Source organism: Enhydra lutris, unplaced genomic scaffold (genome assembly GCF_002288905.1).
Source record: "Enhydra lutris kenyoni isolate GAN:26980312 unplaced genomic scaffold, ASM228890v2 scaffoldscaffold54, whole genome shotgun sequence".
NCBI classification, from domain to species: Eukaryota; Metazoa; Chordata; class Mammalia; order Carnivora; family Mustelidae; genus Enhydra; species Enhydra lutris.
Window position 1 is genome coordinate 6,879,274 of NW_019154138.1, and position 14,893 is coordinate 6,894,166.

Here is a 14,893-nt window from a genome sequence, read left to right on the forward strand (position 1 = left end):
GGGGGGGGGGGGTTGCAGGGCGTAGGTCTCGTTCCAGACCCCTGAGAAACACCCATGGGTTCTGCGTGGGGTGGTGTTGCCGTCTTCTCTGGATTCTCGGGAGTCTCTCAAAGAGCAGATGGTCCGTCCAAAGGCACACACTGGGACTCCCACGCCCTGGCCAAGATCTTGGGATGGGGAGGATGTGCTGGGGGCCCCCCCGGGTGCGTGAGGGGGCACCCCGCCCTGCTGCCTCACCCAAGCAGCTCCTGCGGCCAGCTCACTAGACAGAAAAGAGCAGGGTCGTGGCATCGCTTGTGACACAGTTTTAGGAATCAGCTTCTAAATCCATCACCAGCTGAATTGAGGGAGGCTGGGAATGAGAGTCCATAGGCCCTATTTAATGGACACCCGACCTTCAGGAGAAGGGTTTTTCCGTGTTTCAGGGGAAGCGTATTTTCGAATGCAACTGGTTTTTGTTTTTTGTGGGTTTTTTTTTTCCCCCTGTTCTAGTTAAGGCTGATTTTACCACTGGGCAAATTGCATACATTTGGATCCATGCCATGCTAAATACTGTTTATTCTGGAGCTCTGTCAGAGGCAAGTGCGTGGAAGACAGGGGGATTCTTATTTGAAAAGGCAATTCTCCTCCAAAAAGATTGAGCAGGAGAGGAGAGAGCGGGCCAGGAGGCGCTGATGTGGGAATGCCATTTATCCAGTTTGCCTTTGTTACTTTGTGATTAAATGGTATTTTTAATTAAGTCTCATTGAGAGCCATAGGTACCACGGTGGTGAAATCAATTTGACAACCATAAAGGGGGAGGAAAGGCCCAGGAGTGCTGTCGGGAGCGGCTGCGCGGAAGCCGGGCTGCTGCGATGTCGAGGCTGGGGTGGTGAAGGGGAGGGCCTGGAGAGGCACAGGTAATGACTTCCTGCAGGACAGGGACACCTGCGGCTGCTGGGACCCGGAGGCCAGCTTCCCGGCCGTCAGGAGAAGGATACACCAGGATCCCTGGTGCTCACCGGAGAGACCCCGATACACTCCTGGGCCAGCTGGGGCCTCTGGGAAAGTGTGCAGGGTCTGATTCCCTGGCTGTCTCTTCCCAGGAAGGAGAGAACCTGTCCCCTGCGTCCTGCCTTGTCTCCCCAGCGAAGACGCCCACAGCCCTTCATCCCCTGCCTCTGGCCCGTTCCCACAGGTTGAAAACTTGTGTCCTCTGCACCCCTATTCTGTTTATCCTGTTAGCATCCATCAGCTTTCCTTCTGATTCCTGGAGGGCAGTCGATGCTCCTGGCTGCCGGCTTCCCCACTTTGAATCCTGGTCCTGTGTGTGACCCTAAGGCTACCATCCTTTCAAACCTTTGTTTTTTTGTCTTCAAAATGGGGATCCTAGTAATGTATGTACCACCTGAGGTTGTTGTGCAGACTTGATACTGTCATACGGGCGCCTGGGTGGCTCAGTTGGTGAAGCATCTGCCTTCGGCTCAGGTCATGATCCCAAGGTCCTGGGATCGAGCCCCGCATCGGGCTCCCTGCTCAGTGGGGAGTCTGTTTCTCCATCTCCCTCTATCCCAGATCAATGAATAAAATCTTAAAATAATATGCATATTAAATGCCTGGAGTAATAGGTCTGCAGTGAGGCATGAGCTATAATGTTTATTATCCCAGTTTCCTCTGATAACCATGGTACCTTTGGGACGTGGGCAAATCCCTTGACCTCTCTGTGCCCTGGTCTTCGTGTATGTAACAGGCATGATAGTGACGCCTACCTAGCTCACGGGATCACGCTGTCACCAAGATCACACACATTAAGTGATTCACGTCGTGTCTCGTCCTTCATGCCGGAATGACATGTGACCGCCTGTATTTTTTCCATTTGCCTCTCTGACTTCTGTTTTTTCCTAGGCAGATGGCATGGAACTTTTTATAAATGAGATCCTATGAAAAATGACTTTCCAGTCCTGCCGTTACTCCAGCGGGATTAGGTCACCCGCTGCAATTTGAGATTTGCTTAAAAAATTCTTGCCATCACCTTCTAATGGATGATCTGTGTACAACAATTGTTTATTGACTCTGAATGTCTGAGCACCAGGGTCAGTCTATTTCAAGGGGAGGGAAGCATTAATTAACTTCCAGCCTGAGACTCAGTGATTCTTTTCCAATGATGCAGTTCATGACTCTGCTTGCATTTACTTTTCATCAGTCCTGAAAGAATTGAGGTAAAATAGTTCCTCTGCACATGTGTGTCAGGCTAAATGGATAACAGCAGATACAGATCTGTTTGCCTGTCTGCACTTGCCTTTAGACAAAATTCATCAATTTTACAAAAGCCACTGACTAAACATGGCACCAAATACAAATGAAGCGGCTTCCAGCACCGGGGGTTTCCTGTTGCTTTTAATCTGGTAAGTGCGGTAGCTTCCTGCGGCTCAATGGGGAGCACTGGCTGAAGCCCACCCTGCTCCACACACGTGGGGACAGGAAGGTCAAGGCCGTGCTGCAGGAAGTTTAGGAGAAGTCCAGTGATGGTTCTAGACCACGTGCACTCAGAGCCATTCGGACCTGCTTAGTTAGTGACCAATCTCGCTCAGCCCCTCCACAGCCTTGCTCGGTGTTAAAGATGAAGGACACACCAGGCATCAGCATGCCCTTTAGCGGTGCCCGTTTTCAAAGGCATCCTGCTTGCCCTTCCCAGCCTCTGGGACAAGGAGAGGGTCATCAAGGAGAATCAAACCCCACGGGAGAAGCTTCTCCGCACTGCGTGGCTCACCCCCATGGAGACGGCCTTGGAGGGACTTGGGAATGCTGAAGCCCGTGCATGTGCAAGGAAGCAAGATGATCATGAGTTTGTGAGATCGGTTGGCTTTGGGTGGGCAACCGAAGGATGGGCGTACATTTTCGTCAGCTCTCCTCTGGCCAGGCCAGCATAATGCAGCCGCGGCCCACGGCTCATAGTGGAGACCTCCCACAAGGACGCGAGGGAATGTGAACGGCTTCCACACGACAGTAATCTTGAAGAACAGTGTCAAGGCCCCTTTTGAAATTGTTTCAGACTCCAGGGTGCCTGGGTGGCTCCGTCAGTTCAGCAGTTAAGCATCTGGCTCTTGACCTCAGCTCAGGTCTTGATCTCAGGGTTGTGAGTTCAAGCCCCGCGTTGGGCTCCACGCCCAGCATGGAGTCTACTTAAAAAAGAAAAATCCATTTTCAGACCCCATGCACCCTGCAAAAATGCCCATCCTTGCAAATAGGTATGTTCAGCACTGGGGCACCGAGATGGAGGGAGCATGCTTTCTTTAGCTTCTTTGTAAAACGGCCATTCCCCCATTGAAAACCCCGCTCATCCTTCCCAATAGGGAATCCCGTTCTTCACTCCGGAGCACGCACAGTTAACCTCGCAACTCCAGAGCCCCCAAAGGGCTGACCCAGTTTCTCAGAGCAGCTCAAGCTATATCCCTCGGACCTCGTCCAACATGGAAAACTGGACCTCTGGTCACCCTCCTGTCCCCTGCCCCCCCAACACTTCAGACAGAGATTTCCAGTTGATTACGCCTTGATTAGAGCCAGCGAAAAAAGCAGGCCAGGTATATAAGATTCCCATTGTCCTCCCCTCCGCGGCTCCCGACCAGGGTCAGGCAGAGCGGCCCCTCAGTGAACATTTAAACAATCAAGCGCTGTTTACCATGGACGTTTGGTTTTCTTTTCTCGAAATCAAAACAGAGTTTAGTAGGCAGCGTATTTCATACATTCCTCTTGATCAATGGAATGATCTGTCAGAAGCCATTAGAGCCCCCATTAGCTTGAATGCATTCAAAGCTAAACTACTGGATCATTGAAGGGCCACAGTGATTGTTTTTAATATACTGTACATTGATTTCTCCCTGTGAGCAGGAACATAAGTTTGAAACTAACTGTGTATGACTAAGGCTTCGTTGGCTGTCTCCAGCCCTCTGTGAGAAGCATGGTTTCACTTCGACCAGAAATGTCTGTGTATAGTTTTTAAAGAGATGCAGACGCTGTTAGATTTCCCAAGGTTTAGACTGGGGCCGGTTGTTATTTTTATTTTTTATTTTATTTTTTTCCCTGAGCTTTCTCCCATTTCTTTGTGCCCGCTAAGTGAGTTGTGCGTGCAGAATGGGAGAGGCAATCCCTGCCAAAGACCTCGAGTGAAAGGCAGTGGGGGAAATTTTTCTGAAAGCATGAAGCCCCAGCTGAGGCCAACATTGAAGTGAATTTGACAGCCTTGGGCCCAGCAGAACTCTGCCCACGCCGAGCAGCAGAAGTGTGGCCGTGTCAGGGGCCTCCTCCCAGGGACACAGCTTGTCGAGCTCAAGGTGGAAGAGGCAGGTGGGGAAGTGAGCACCGAGGCCCCAGGCCTGCCTTTGGCTGCCATATTGCCAACACTTATGTTGACCTGTCTTGTCTGCCTTAGCCAAACTGGATCCTTCGAATACCTGATCCCTTCCCAAATACCAGACTCTGTGCTAGGTCAGGGCACAAGGTCCTTGCCCTGTTCTTAACCAGCATTTCGTATCTCAGCTCCTTGCTCATTTTAATACAGAGCCTGAGACTAAGGAGTTTGACCAATAAAGAAGCCATACTTACCACATTTGCAAAGGCCTGTCTCCCAAAGAGAAGGGTTTACACATCGCACCCATTTTACAGATGGACCACTTGAAGCCCAGATGGGAGAAATTAAATTATTTAAGGTTAATTCTAAAAACTGGTTTTCAAGTTCCTGGCGTGTACTAAGATTTGGGGAAAAAAATGAACATTCTTGGACCCACCTCCCAAATAAACCCAAATACACTGAAGAAGAAGAAAGTTCCAGATGGCTCACAGAAACAAGAGCAGCCTACCCCTCCAATTCTAGCCCAGAAAGGAAGAAACATTGTTAAGTCTAGAAAATAGTGTGTGTGCTATTCATCCTTTTTCCCTGGGGCCCCAAAGGTCCACAAAAGTTTGGTGATTTTGAGCTCTCCAAACAGACCCTTTGAATTCATGGTGCAGGATATTAAAATCAAAGAGGCCAAGATGGGTGACCCCAAACACACAGGTAAAGCCAAAGTCACAATAGTAAAATCTAGAGCAGAAGTCAGCAAACTGCAGCCTTACGGGCAAATCTGGCCCATCCCTTGTTTTTATAAAGTGAAGTTGTGTGGGAAAAGAAGCATTCGAGGACAGCCCTCTCAAGGGGCAAAACAGAATCGGGGGCCAAATTCAAGGCTCTTCCTGAATTAAAGACACCTGCGCGATGCAGGCAGGGGAGGCCATCCCGAGGGGGTGGACAGCGGCCCCTCGGCTTTCAGGTTCGGGCATCTCATCTCCACAGAGGACAAGCCTGCAGGGGAATGAGCACGGCCCGGTCATCCAAGTAGAACTGCTGACCAGACAGGCAAAGGATCTTGTCTGAGTGCTCCCGAGCCCTCTGCTCCTACAGTGTGGCTGGGAATTATTCTCATGCCTCATTAGGAGAGGTGGTGATCTGGTCTATGATTTTTTTTTTTCTTCCAGGATGGGGTGCCGGAGGGGGCTGTCAATGCTCTCCAACTTCTGGGGCTGACTAATGTGTCACTCTAAAGGGTCAGGAGAACCCGGCTGTTCTTCTCCTGCAGTTGACTTCCTACCCAGGAGCCTCTGGCTCTTAGCGTTTCCGTGAAGGAATTCCAAATTGCTCATTTACGTTCCAACATGAGAGTTGAGACCAAGTTGCTGAGTGGCCGTTGATGTATTCTCCATCCCTTGATGTTCCGCTCCTTCTGCCTCCGGAAAGCCTCCGTGCAGAGCCTCTGTTGTCCAGAGTTGTCGAGAGTGCCCTGGGTCCTTCCTTCTCTTGCCTCCTGGATCCTTGACTCACTTGTAAGTCACTCCATGTGGGTCATTTTCACTTGTTCCATCACCAGAGAGTTTAGGACTATGATTTTATTTGGCCAATTTAGCTTCTGTAGTGGACTATCAAATACTAGAGGGCAGAGCTCACAGCATCAAATCTTCTGTTTTAGTGCATTCCATCAAACTCAGAATAACACTCCCTACCCCTTGGATCAGTTCACATTTATTGGCTACCAATGACAACAGTGATCTTTTTATTTGACACGTAGGAAGGACTCAGTGAACACTCGTCGGCCGGCTGTTAGAGTGAGATGAATCTGGCCATCACTCACCCTGGGGTAGCATCTCTGCTAGAACTTTCTGGCCACAGCTTGCAACCTACCCCTAATCTCTCCCTCCAGCCTCACCTCCCCAAACTTGCTTCTCACCTTTGTTCCCGCCACACCTGATGTGGTGCAACGTCCTGAATCTCTCTGTGGCTCTGGTGCCATGTCTTAGGTAGGCTGGCCATGAGCCCAGGGGACCTCAGCAGCAGGCCAAAGAACAAAACTGAGCATGGGTAGGGCCAGGGAGAATTTGGCCAGCAACGTTCATGTCCCAAAGAGGCATTTGATCAAGGAGGCACTGGGAGGATGGCCAAGGCATGGGAGCTGGTGGTTGGACGTGGCAGCAGGGGTCTACAGGAGCCCGAGGAAGGAGGAAGGCAAGGCCTTCTCCAAGCAGGGGGCCCTCTGCGGGGATCCAGGCCCAGCACAGCTCCAGAGAGTAAAATCACAAACCACAAAACGCCTTGGCCCTTGGAGGTTGAAGGAAGGCTGGAAGACCTCAGTGGACATGGACTTGGAGCCATGGGCTCCAGCTGACAATTTCAGATCCTACTGGCCTGGGGTCGTGAGGCTAGCAAGACACTTCAGACAAATCATAGACATTTAACCCAAGGATGTGTGCTTGGCAAACACACGCAAATGTAAGAGCAAAACGGCCTGATGATTCCATCCCCAAATTACCCTCGGTGGGTACACAGCCCGTGGTGGAAGAAGGGACCAGTCTCTCTGTTCCCTCATTCTGGAAGTTATCAAGTGGCTGAAATCACAAGCCACCTGCTACACCTGCTGCCTCACTGTAAAACCACAAAGAGAGGACATGCTGGTGGAGAATAAGCCCATGAGAAGTTGGCCAATAGCATTTGCCATTAGCGAAATGCAAATAAGACCACAAAAGGTACCCGTACACATCTATGACAATGGCTGCCATTTTATTTTCTTCTTAAGATTTTATTTATTTCTTTATTATCTATTTGAGAGAGAGGGAGAGGCTGCAGGCGTGAGCTGGGAGAGGGACAGAAGGCAAACAGAATCTCAAGCAGACTCCCTGCTGAGCGCTGAGCCAGATGTGGGTCTCGATCTCACAACCCTGAGATCATGACCTGAGCTGAAATCAAGAGTCAGATGTTTAACCAAATGAGCCACCCAGACTCCCCTATGGCTGCCATTTTAAAAGAGGCGGTAACACCTCCTGCTGGCAGGAGTGTGGAGAACCTGGATTACCTTTTCATTGCTGGTGGGAACGTAAGAAAAGCTACAGCTGCTCTGAAAAATAGCCAGGCAGTTCCTTATAAAACGAAGTATGCCGTTAGCATGTGACCTGGCGATGGCACTCTTGACCTTTTGTCCCCCATATATTCACATGATCATAGCCGCCATCATTCAGAAAACAGCCCCCAAATGTAAACAACCTTCAGGGAGTGAATGAATGGCAGAGCATCCATGCCGGGGAATACTACTAAGCGATAAAAAAGCAACTGACTATCAGTACAGACAACTTGGATGGAGTTCAGGGGATGTAGGCTGCAACAAAAAATAAGTAAGTAAGTAAATAAATAAATAATCCAGTCTGTTCTGTGCTGGAAATGTGTATAAATAAATGACTCCATTTATTACATAACATTCCCGAGCTAACAAAAGTATAGAGCCGGAGAACGGATTGGTGGTCGCTAGAGGTGAGGAATGAGAAGGAAGGGCTTCTCGGAAGCAGCACAGGGAGGCTCATGGTGCTGGAACAGCTCTGTGTCTTGCTCGTGGCGGTCATAGGGAGCTCCACAGACGACATCAGCACATACACACACTGTGAAATTAGAATCACCTGTCTGGATTACAGCTCTGTGCTTTTCTTGGTTTTGATGTCATGTATCATGTCGTGTATCAGCTATATAGGATGTTACAATCTGGGAAAACTGGCTGGGACTCCATGTTTTTTTTTTTTTTTTTTTTGCAACTCCCCCATGAATCTATAATTATTCTAAAATAAAAAAGGTAAACAAAGTTAAACAGAGGCATCTGACTGGCTCCACTGGTAGAGGATGCAACTTTGGATCTCGGGGTTGTGAGTTTGATTCTCCACCATGGGCCTAGAGCTTACTTAAAATAATAATAATAATAATAATTAAATAAAAAGACAAAAAAAGATTATGTGCCAGTTTCCAACATGGCGCCCCCATAGGGGACTCTTAGGGGTAATTGTACATGATTTCATGTGTGGATCCCTTGTTAGATGGGACTGCACACCTGAAGCACCAAGCTTGCTCATGCTTGTAGCTCAGGACAGCGGGAATCAGCTTCTTCTGGGCATTGCTGCCATATCCTCATGAATCCTGCCAGAAGGAGACCCATCTCGCCCATTCAATGTCAGGAGATTTTGAACTTTGGTCATCTGAAATGGGCTGTGGGATACACGGGCCGAGGCTATGCTCCTAAGTGTCCTGGAAACCCTGTGGCTGGAATGGGTAACCATCCATGCCGGGCACAACGTTGTGTCCAGCTACACTGACTCATGACATTTGCACGCCAACCCCACGTGGTACACTCCATTTTCCAGGTGACGACACTTAGGCAGAGACAGGCAAATAACTTGCCCAAGATGACCCAGCTAGGAGACGCCAGGGACGGGATTCGAACCCAGGCAGTTCAGCTCCAGAGCCGGGCAGTACGTACCCTCTGTCTCTCCCACCCTGAACGCAGCACCATTTTCAGTTCCTCCCAGGTTCTTGGTTCCACCAGACATGAAAGACACCAGGTCTAGTAAAGACAGGAGGCAGAGTTCCTCCCAGCCACCGCTACCTGAGAGCAGTGTGCTCACTCTAGCAGAGTGGTTAGAGACCTGAGCTTAGGGGGAAATATGACCCAGATTCCAGTCCCAGCTGACGTCCCCTCTGTGCGTGCATGCGCGCACACACATACACCAGCATAACCATGTGCAAACTGCTTAACCTCTCTCTGCCTCCATTTCCCTTCTTCTAATTGGGGCTCCTAAGAGCACCTACAACATAGCATATTTGAGGATTAAAAAAGAGACAAGAGAAAAAGGACACAAAGCTTTGAGCATAGGGCAAGAGTCCCTTCAATTGCTCAAGAAAGAGAAACCTAGCTTTTTCAATGAGAAACCTTGCTCTTTGGTGCCGGGTGGTAATTTGGGTGCGGGGGCCGTTTCTTCATCACCACTATTGCGTTAAAGAGCAATTTCTGATCTCTGATGAAAAACAAAGGCGCTATCTCATGAATCCCCCAGTTTGAAAGCAATCTGTTTCCTTCATGTCTGCTCTGAATGAACTGGACGAGTGAACAGCTTTCAAAGATGACGTCTACACGGGAAGGGAGATTTTGGAGGAGATGGCAGGGGTGCTAAGTTAGCACATTGATTCTTAAACTATATAGAAGCTACCCTGGTAGGGTTTTGGAATAAAATTGAAAGATAACACCACCACCCCCAAATATTTTAAAGAATATTTTAAAATTTGTGTTCGACTTCATGGAAAACTGGAGGAAACTTTTGTATTTATTCTCGCTGCTCTGATCTCATCTCCTATGACACTGTCGACCCCCACTCTCCACCCCTGCCATGTCTCTCTGCACCGTTCACTCTGGCTTCCCTGCACCAAGGACCCCCCCACCTCAGGGCCTTTGCACTGGCTCTTTGCTCTAGCAGCACTCTCTTCCCCCTGATATCCACATAGCTCCCTCACCTTCTTGGGTTTTTTCCTCATCTGTCACTTTCAAGTGAAGCCTTTCTTGACCACCTTCTATTTAATGTCTCTGACATCAGGATGAAGCAGTGACATGTCATAGTTGGTGAATCTGCAGGGTTTTCTTTCTTTCTTAATGATACATAATATTGCACCTTATCATCAAAGGTATCTTTGAACTGACAAAATATGGTGTTTAAAATTCCCACCTGCCATTTATTCTCAAGTACAGGTTTCAGGTAGACTATTGATAAAGATAATAATGTACATTCTTAACCTGCGACAAAAGGATTCCATTTGGGGTCAGTTGATGTCGGGTTGGGGGCATCGCGTCTGCTTTTGGTTCTAAGTGCATCTGTGCCAGAGGGAAGGAGATGTTTTCACTTATTTATGATTCCTGCTATTCTCTTTAGAATCTTTTCCTTGTCTTCCCTCGGTTTCTCTTTCTCTCATGCTTGCTGGGGGGTGGGGGAGAGGATTACCCCCCCTCCGCCCCCGCACGAATGTTAAAAACAACAATAATGCGAAACCCTCCCGGTGACTCAGGCTTTGAAAACTGACATCAAGGTGAATGTCTAGAGGAAATTTGGGGCCGCCACGGGCAGTTTGCATTTAAACAGGTTGTGACTTTGATTTAAGAATTTGGCTTGATGGGTAATATATCCAAGGCAGGGACGGTATATATATCCTGTTTCCATCAGAAAGATCAAGTTCTGTGTGTGATGTGTTTATTTCTGAGTGCTTATGTATTTAATAAATAATGTGTTTCAGTGGGGTATTATTTTCATCTCGGTGTTTAATACCTCCGCAATATGTCTCGGATTTGGGGTTGAACGGCACCTCATAAATTATGAGCTGTTATTAGCTGCTTTCTGGTTACATCTTAATTATCAAGACTGAAAAGAGAGGGCAGACTTTTATAAGCATTCATATTTTCTGTTTACAAGGCTTTTACTGGCGTCTAATAAATTTAATTACCTCTAATAAGAAGAGGAAATGAAGTTCTATTTAGCAAATTCATAGCTTTGAAATGCATCTTGTAGCTTTATGAGCTCAGCAAGCTCGAGGAAGGTGAAAGCCAGGGAAGGAGCGGATATGAGGTTAAACTTAACTGCAAAACCATTACATTATTTTTTGTTTCCATTTTATTGCTTCACCTCCGGGGTAAACTTCGGGCTACCTGGCAAAGCAGCCTGGCAGGGACTTAAACTTTCCATGCCTTACGCCACAGGGCCGAAGCAGATTCCTGGACTAAAGGTGCATTTCTCAGACATAATGTGAAATTTGGGAAATTGATCGTGCATTGACCTACTTATTTCCAGGAGCCGTTCAGTCCCGACTCCGTTGTTTTGCTCCTATTATGAATCTGTTGTTCTTTTAGGAGGGCTCCCCGCTGCTAAGGGGGTGGAGGGAGAAGTCTGTGCCGTGAAGAGGAGATGGGGGTGCCAGCCCCTCTAGCCTCTGAAATGAAATCCACAAGGAGGTGGATTCAGGCTGTGGGAAAGACAGATGACAGATCAACCGCTTCCTGCGGAGGGTGGAGGGTGGGAACACAGGGAAGACTCCCAGCATATCGAGCTCCTGTCTGGGGGAAGCGGGATCCTGTAAAATAGTTAAACACTTATTTTATGGGGCATCAGATGGCTCATTTCGATTTTTTTTTTTTTTTGGTCACCTAACTTCCCAAATGGCCCTTTTAGGCATTTTGACTTTCATTTATTGTCGTAGACGGCCAGAGAAGTGTCGGACTCTCCCTCCTCCCACCACGGTGTGTCCACCTGCCTTGTCACCAGGCGATCGACAGACGGCGCTTCCTAAACTGATTTGGAAGATTGTCTTTTTAATATTCTAAATTCCAATTTTTATTTATTTATTTTTAAAGGTTTTACTTATTCATTGGAGAGAGAGAGACAGAGAGAGAGCGGGCAGGAGCAGGGAGGAGAGGGAGAAGCAGGCTCCCTGCTGAGCAGGGAGCCTGATGTGAGGCTCGATCCCAGGGCTCCGGGATCATGACCTGAGCTGAAGGCAGTCACCCAACCAACTGAGCCCCCCACCCAGGCGCCCTATAATCTAATTTTTAAAGGAGAATCATCCCTAGCCTGTTTAAAGAGATAGAGGGAAACTACGGCGTAAAGGATGAGACTGAAGAATTCAGGAAAACTCAGAGATGCCAGAAGAAGTCTTGTTTCTGAAAGGGAGGGAACTTGGGTCAACAGCAGAGGTTCATCTTGAGTGGAGACTGGAGGGTCCACATGAGTGGCAGGAAGGTGACACAGCAGGAGCTGGGAGTGTTTGCCTCTGAGGGCCTCCATTTTCTCTGTGAAGGAGTAAGCAGCCATTTGCTGAGAGCAGCAGTAATAGAGTGGGACGTTAGTAGGCAGTGATTCCTGAGGGAGAAGGTTTTGATTAAGGGAAGGTGGAGCAGCACCCAGAAGAATGGTGGAGTTTGTCGAATACGTCCGTGATCTGGGTACTCCTCCTCATGGCAGGCCGCCATCTTCCTTTGTGGATCACGGCAGTCGTTCCTCAGAGGCGATGATGTCCGTCTGTTGTGTTCACTACTTTGTCTCTGGCACCTAACACAGTGCCTGGCACAAAGGAGAGGGTCAGTAAGCACTTATGGGATAAATGAATGAAGGTTGGCGGGGGAGCTCATTGGCAGTGGAAAGAAGACCCCCCAGAAGATACAGGAGAATGAGCTGAGAGAAGGAAAAGCAAGAGGTGAGAGAAGAGATGGGAAGATGAGGATGAACGGGATGCTGGGACCTGCTGGCCTCAATGTACCAGGCAGATGCAAGACATGATCCCAGATGCTGCCACTGTCCTGGGGAACTAGAAATGTGTTGCCCCAGCTCAGTGTTTGCCCAAGAGTCCAAACAGAAGGCTGCTAGAGGAGATTCTCATACTTTGCCCAGTGAGGCAAGCACTCCAGGGCTGGCTGGGAGAGCTTCCATCCTCCCTGGGTAACCAGGGGACCCTCAGAACTGGGCTGCCTCAGTCATCATCGGGAGTAGCTGGAAAGTATCTTAGATGGCAAGAAGTGACTAGAGCCCTAAAGATGCCCTTGCCCAGGTGGCTGAGGGGAGAGGATCGACCACCAAAGGCCCAGAAGAATTAGGTCTTGATGACTTGTAGATTGAGCCTTTCCTTGGTGGAACCAGAAACCACCTGTGATGGCAAGAAATGACCAGGCGCACGAAGAAGGTCCTGCCCATAGAGCAGACTCTCAGAAGAGGTTTGTGGAGTGGACAAGAGACCAGACAAATGATGTGGCTGGGTGAACACTTGCTTATCAGAAGGACGTTCTCAATTTCAAGGGCAATGGGGGGGATTATTTCTCCTGGACTCATCTATATACTTATATTTATTTATTTTTAATTTTTTATAAAGATTTTACTTATTTATTTATTAGAGAGAGAACAAGTTGGGGGGAAGAGCAGAGGGAAAGGGAGAAGCAGGCTCCTCGCTGAGCAGGGAGCCTGATGTGGGACTGGATCCCAGGACCATGAGATCATGACCCGAGCTGAAGGTAGACGCTTAACCAACTGAGCCATCCAGGCACCCCTAGTCTACATACTTTTAAAGAAATCATTAGTAGCATTTGCTTAAGACTTCAGACTCTCCATGTGCAAAGAACATAGTCATAGGATTTCCCAGCCTTAGATAGAGTTGTGCGATGAGTTCTGGTGCAATACCTTTGAGTAGAAATGTCATGTGTAATGTTCAAGCCAAAACCTTCACTTAGTTGTGTAAGACCCTTTGGACATCCTTTCCCTTCTGGCATGTGCTGCTGTGCCAGGATAAGCAGAAGGGGCAGGACTCCCTAACAACCCAGGATGACTGCATAGTTTGGGTGAGAAATTTGGGGGCATGCTTGTTACCTAGCAATAACCTATCCTATCCTGACATACCTTCTGCTCTAATCCAAACCCTGGTTATAACTGTATTTCTAGATGAAAGAGAAGGGAGGTCTATTTTTCAGCTACTGAACTTTTTCTTTCCTTTAAAAGATGTGTGTGTGTGTGTGTATATGTGGTGTATAATAAAACATAAATAACGTCAGTTTTACCATTTTAACCATTTTAAGTGTGCAGTTCAGTGACATTCAAAACTTTCAAGTTGTTGGCCAACCAGCACCACCATCCAGTTCCAGAACTTTCTGTCTTTTCCTACTGAAACTTTCTATCCATCAAGCTATAAGTTCCTATCCCCCCACCCCTTCCCGATAACCCCTATTCTTTCTGTCTCTATGCATTCAACTCTTCCATCATCTCATGTGAGTGGAATTGTCCAGTAGTTGTCCTTTTGTGTCTGGCTTATCTCACTTAGCATCATCTCTTTAAAGGTCCATCCATGTTGTAGTAGGGGTCAGGATTTCCTTCTTTTTAAGCTGAATAATATCCCATCGTATGTGTATACCACATTTTGTTTACCCCTTTGTGCATCAGCAGACATTTGTGTTATTTTTGCCTTTTGGGCCATGTGACTCCTGCTGTGGGGAACATGGGTATACACGTTTCTGTTCAAGCTCCTACCTCCAATTCCTTTGGGCATACCCCCCAAAGTGGAATAGCTGGGTAGGTCATATGGCATTTTTATTTTTAACTTTTTTTGTGGAACCGCCATACTGTTTTCCGAAGCAGCTGCACCATTTTACGTTCTCACCAACGATGCATGAGGGGTCCCCTTTCTCCTCATGAGACAGAATCTGAGTCTGCATGATGAGTCTGCATCTCATTTGAATGGGCGTGAAGTAGTGTCTCCTTGTGGTCCAAATTTCTTCTTGACCCATTCTTTGCCTAGTGGGAGTGAAACCATGGTTGGCATTGTCCCTACAGATCAGAGAAATGCATTCCATTTGGCTCTAGGTAGGAAAGCAGCCCTTAGCAAAAGTATGACATGGATGAATTCAGTTTTTTCTACAGATTCTTCCTGTATCTTAGGCCCCTTTGCAAATGCCCCTACTTACAGCTCTGCTACCCTTCCCCCGCCTGCACCAACACATGCATTTCCACTGGCAAGAGAGTGAGACCTCCCAGGAGTATTTCCTGTTTAAACAAAGAGAGG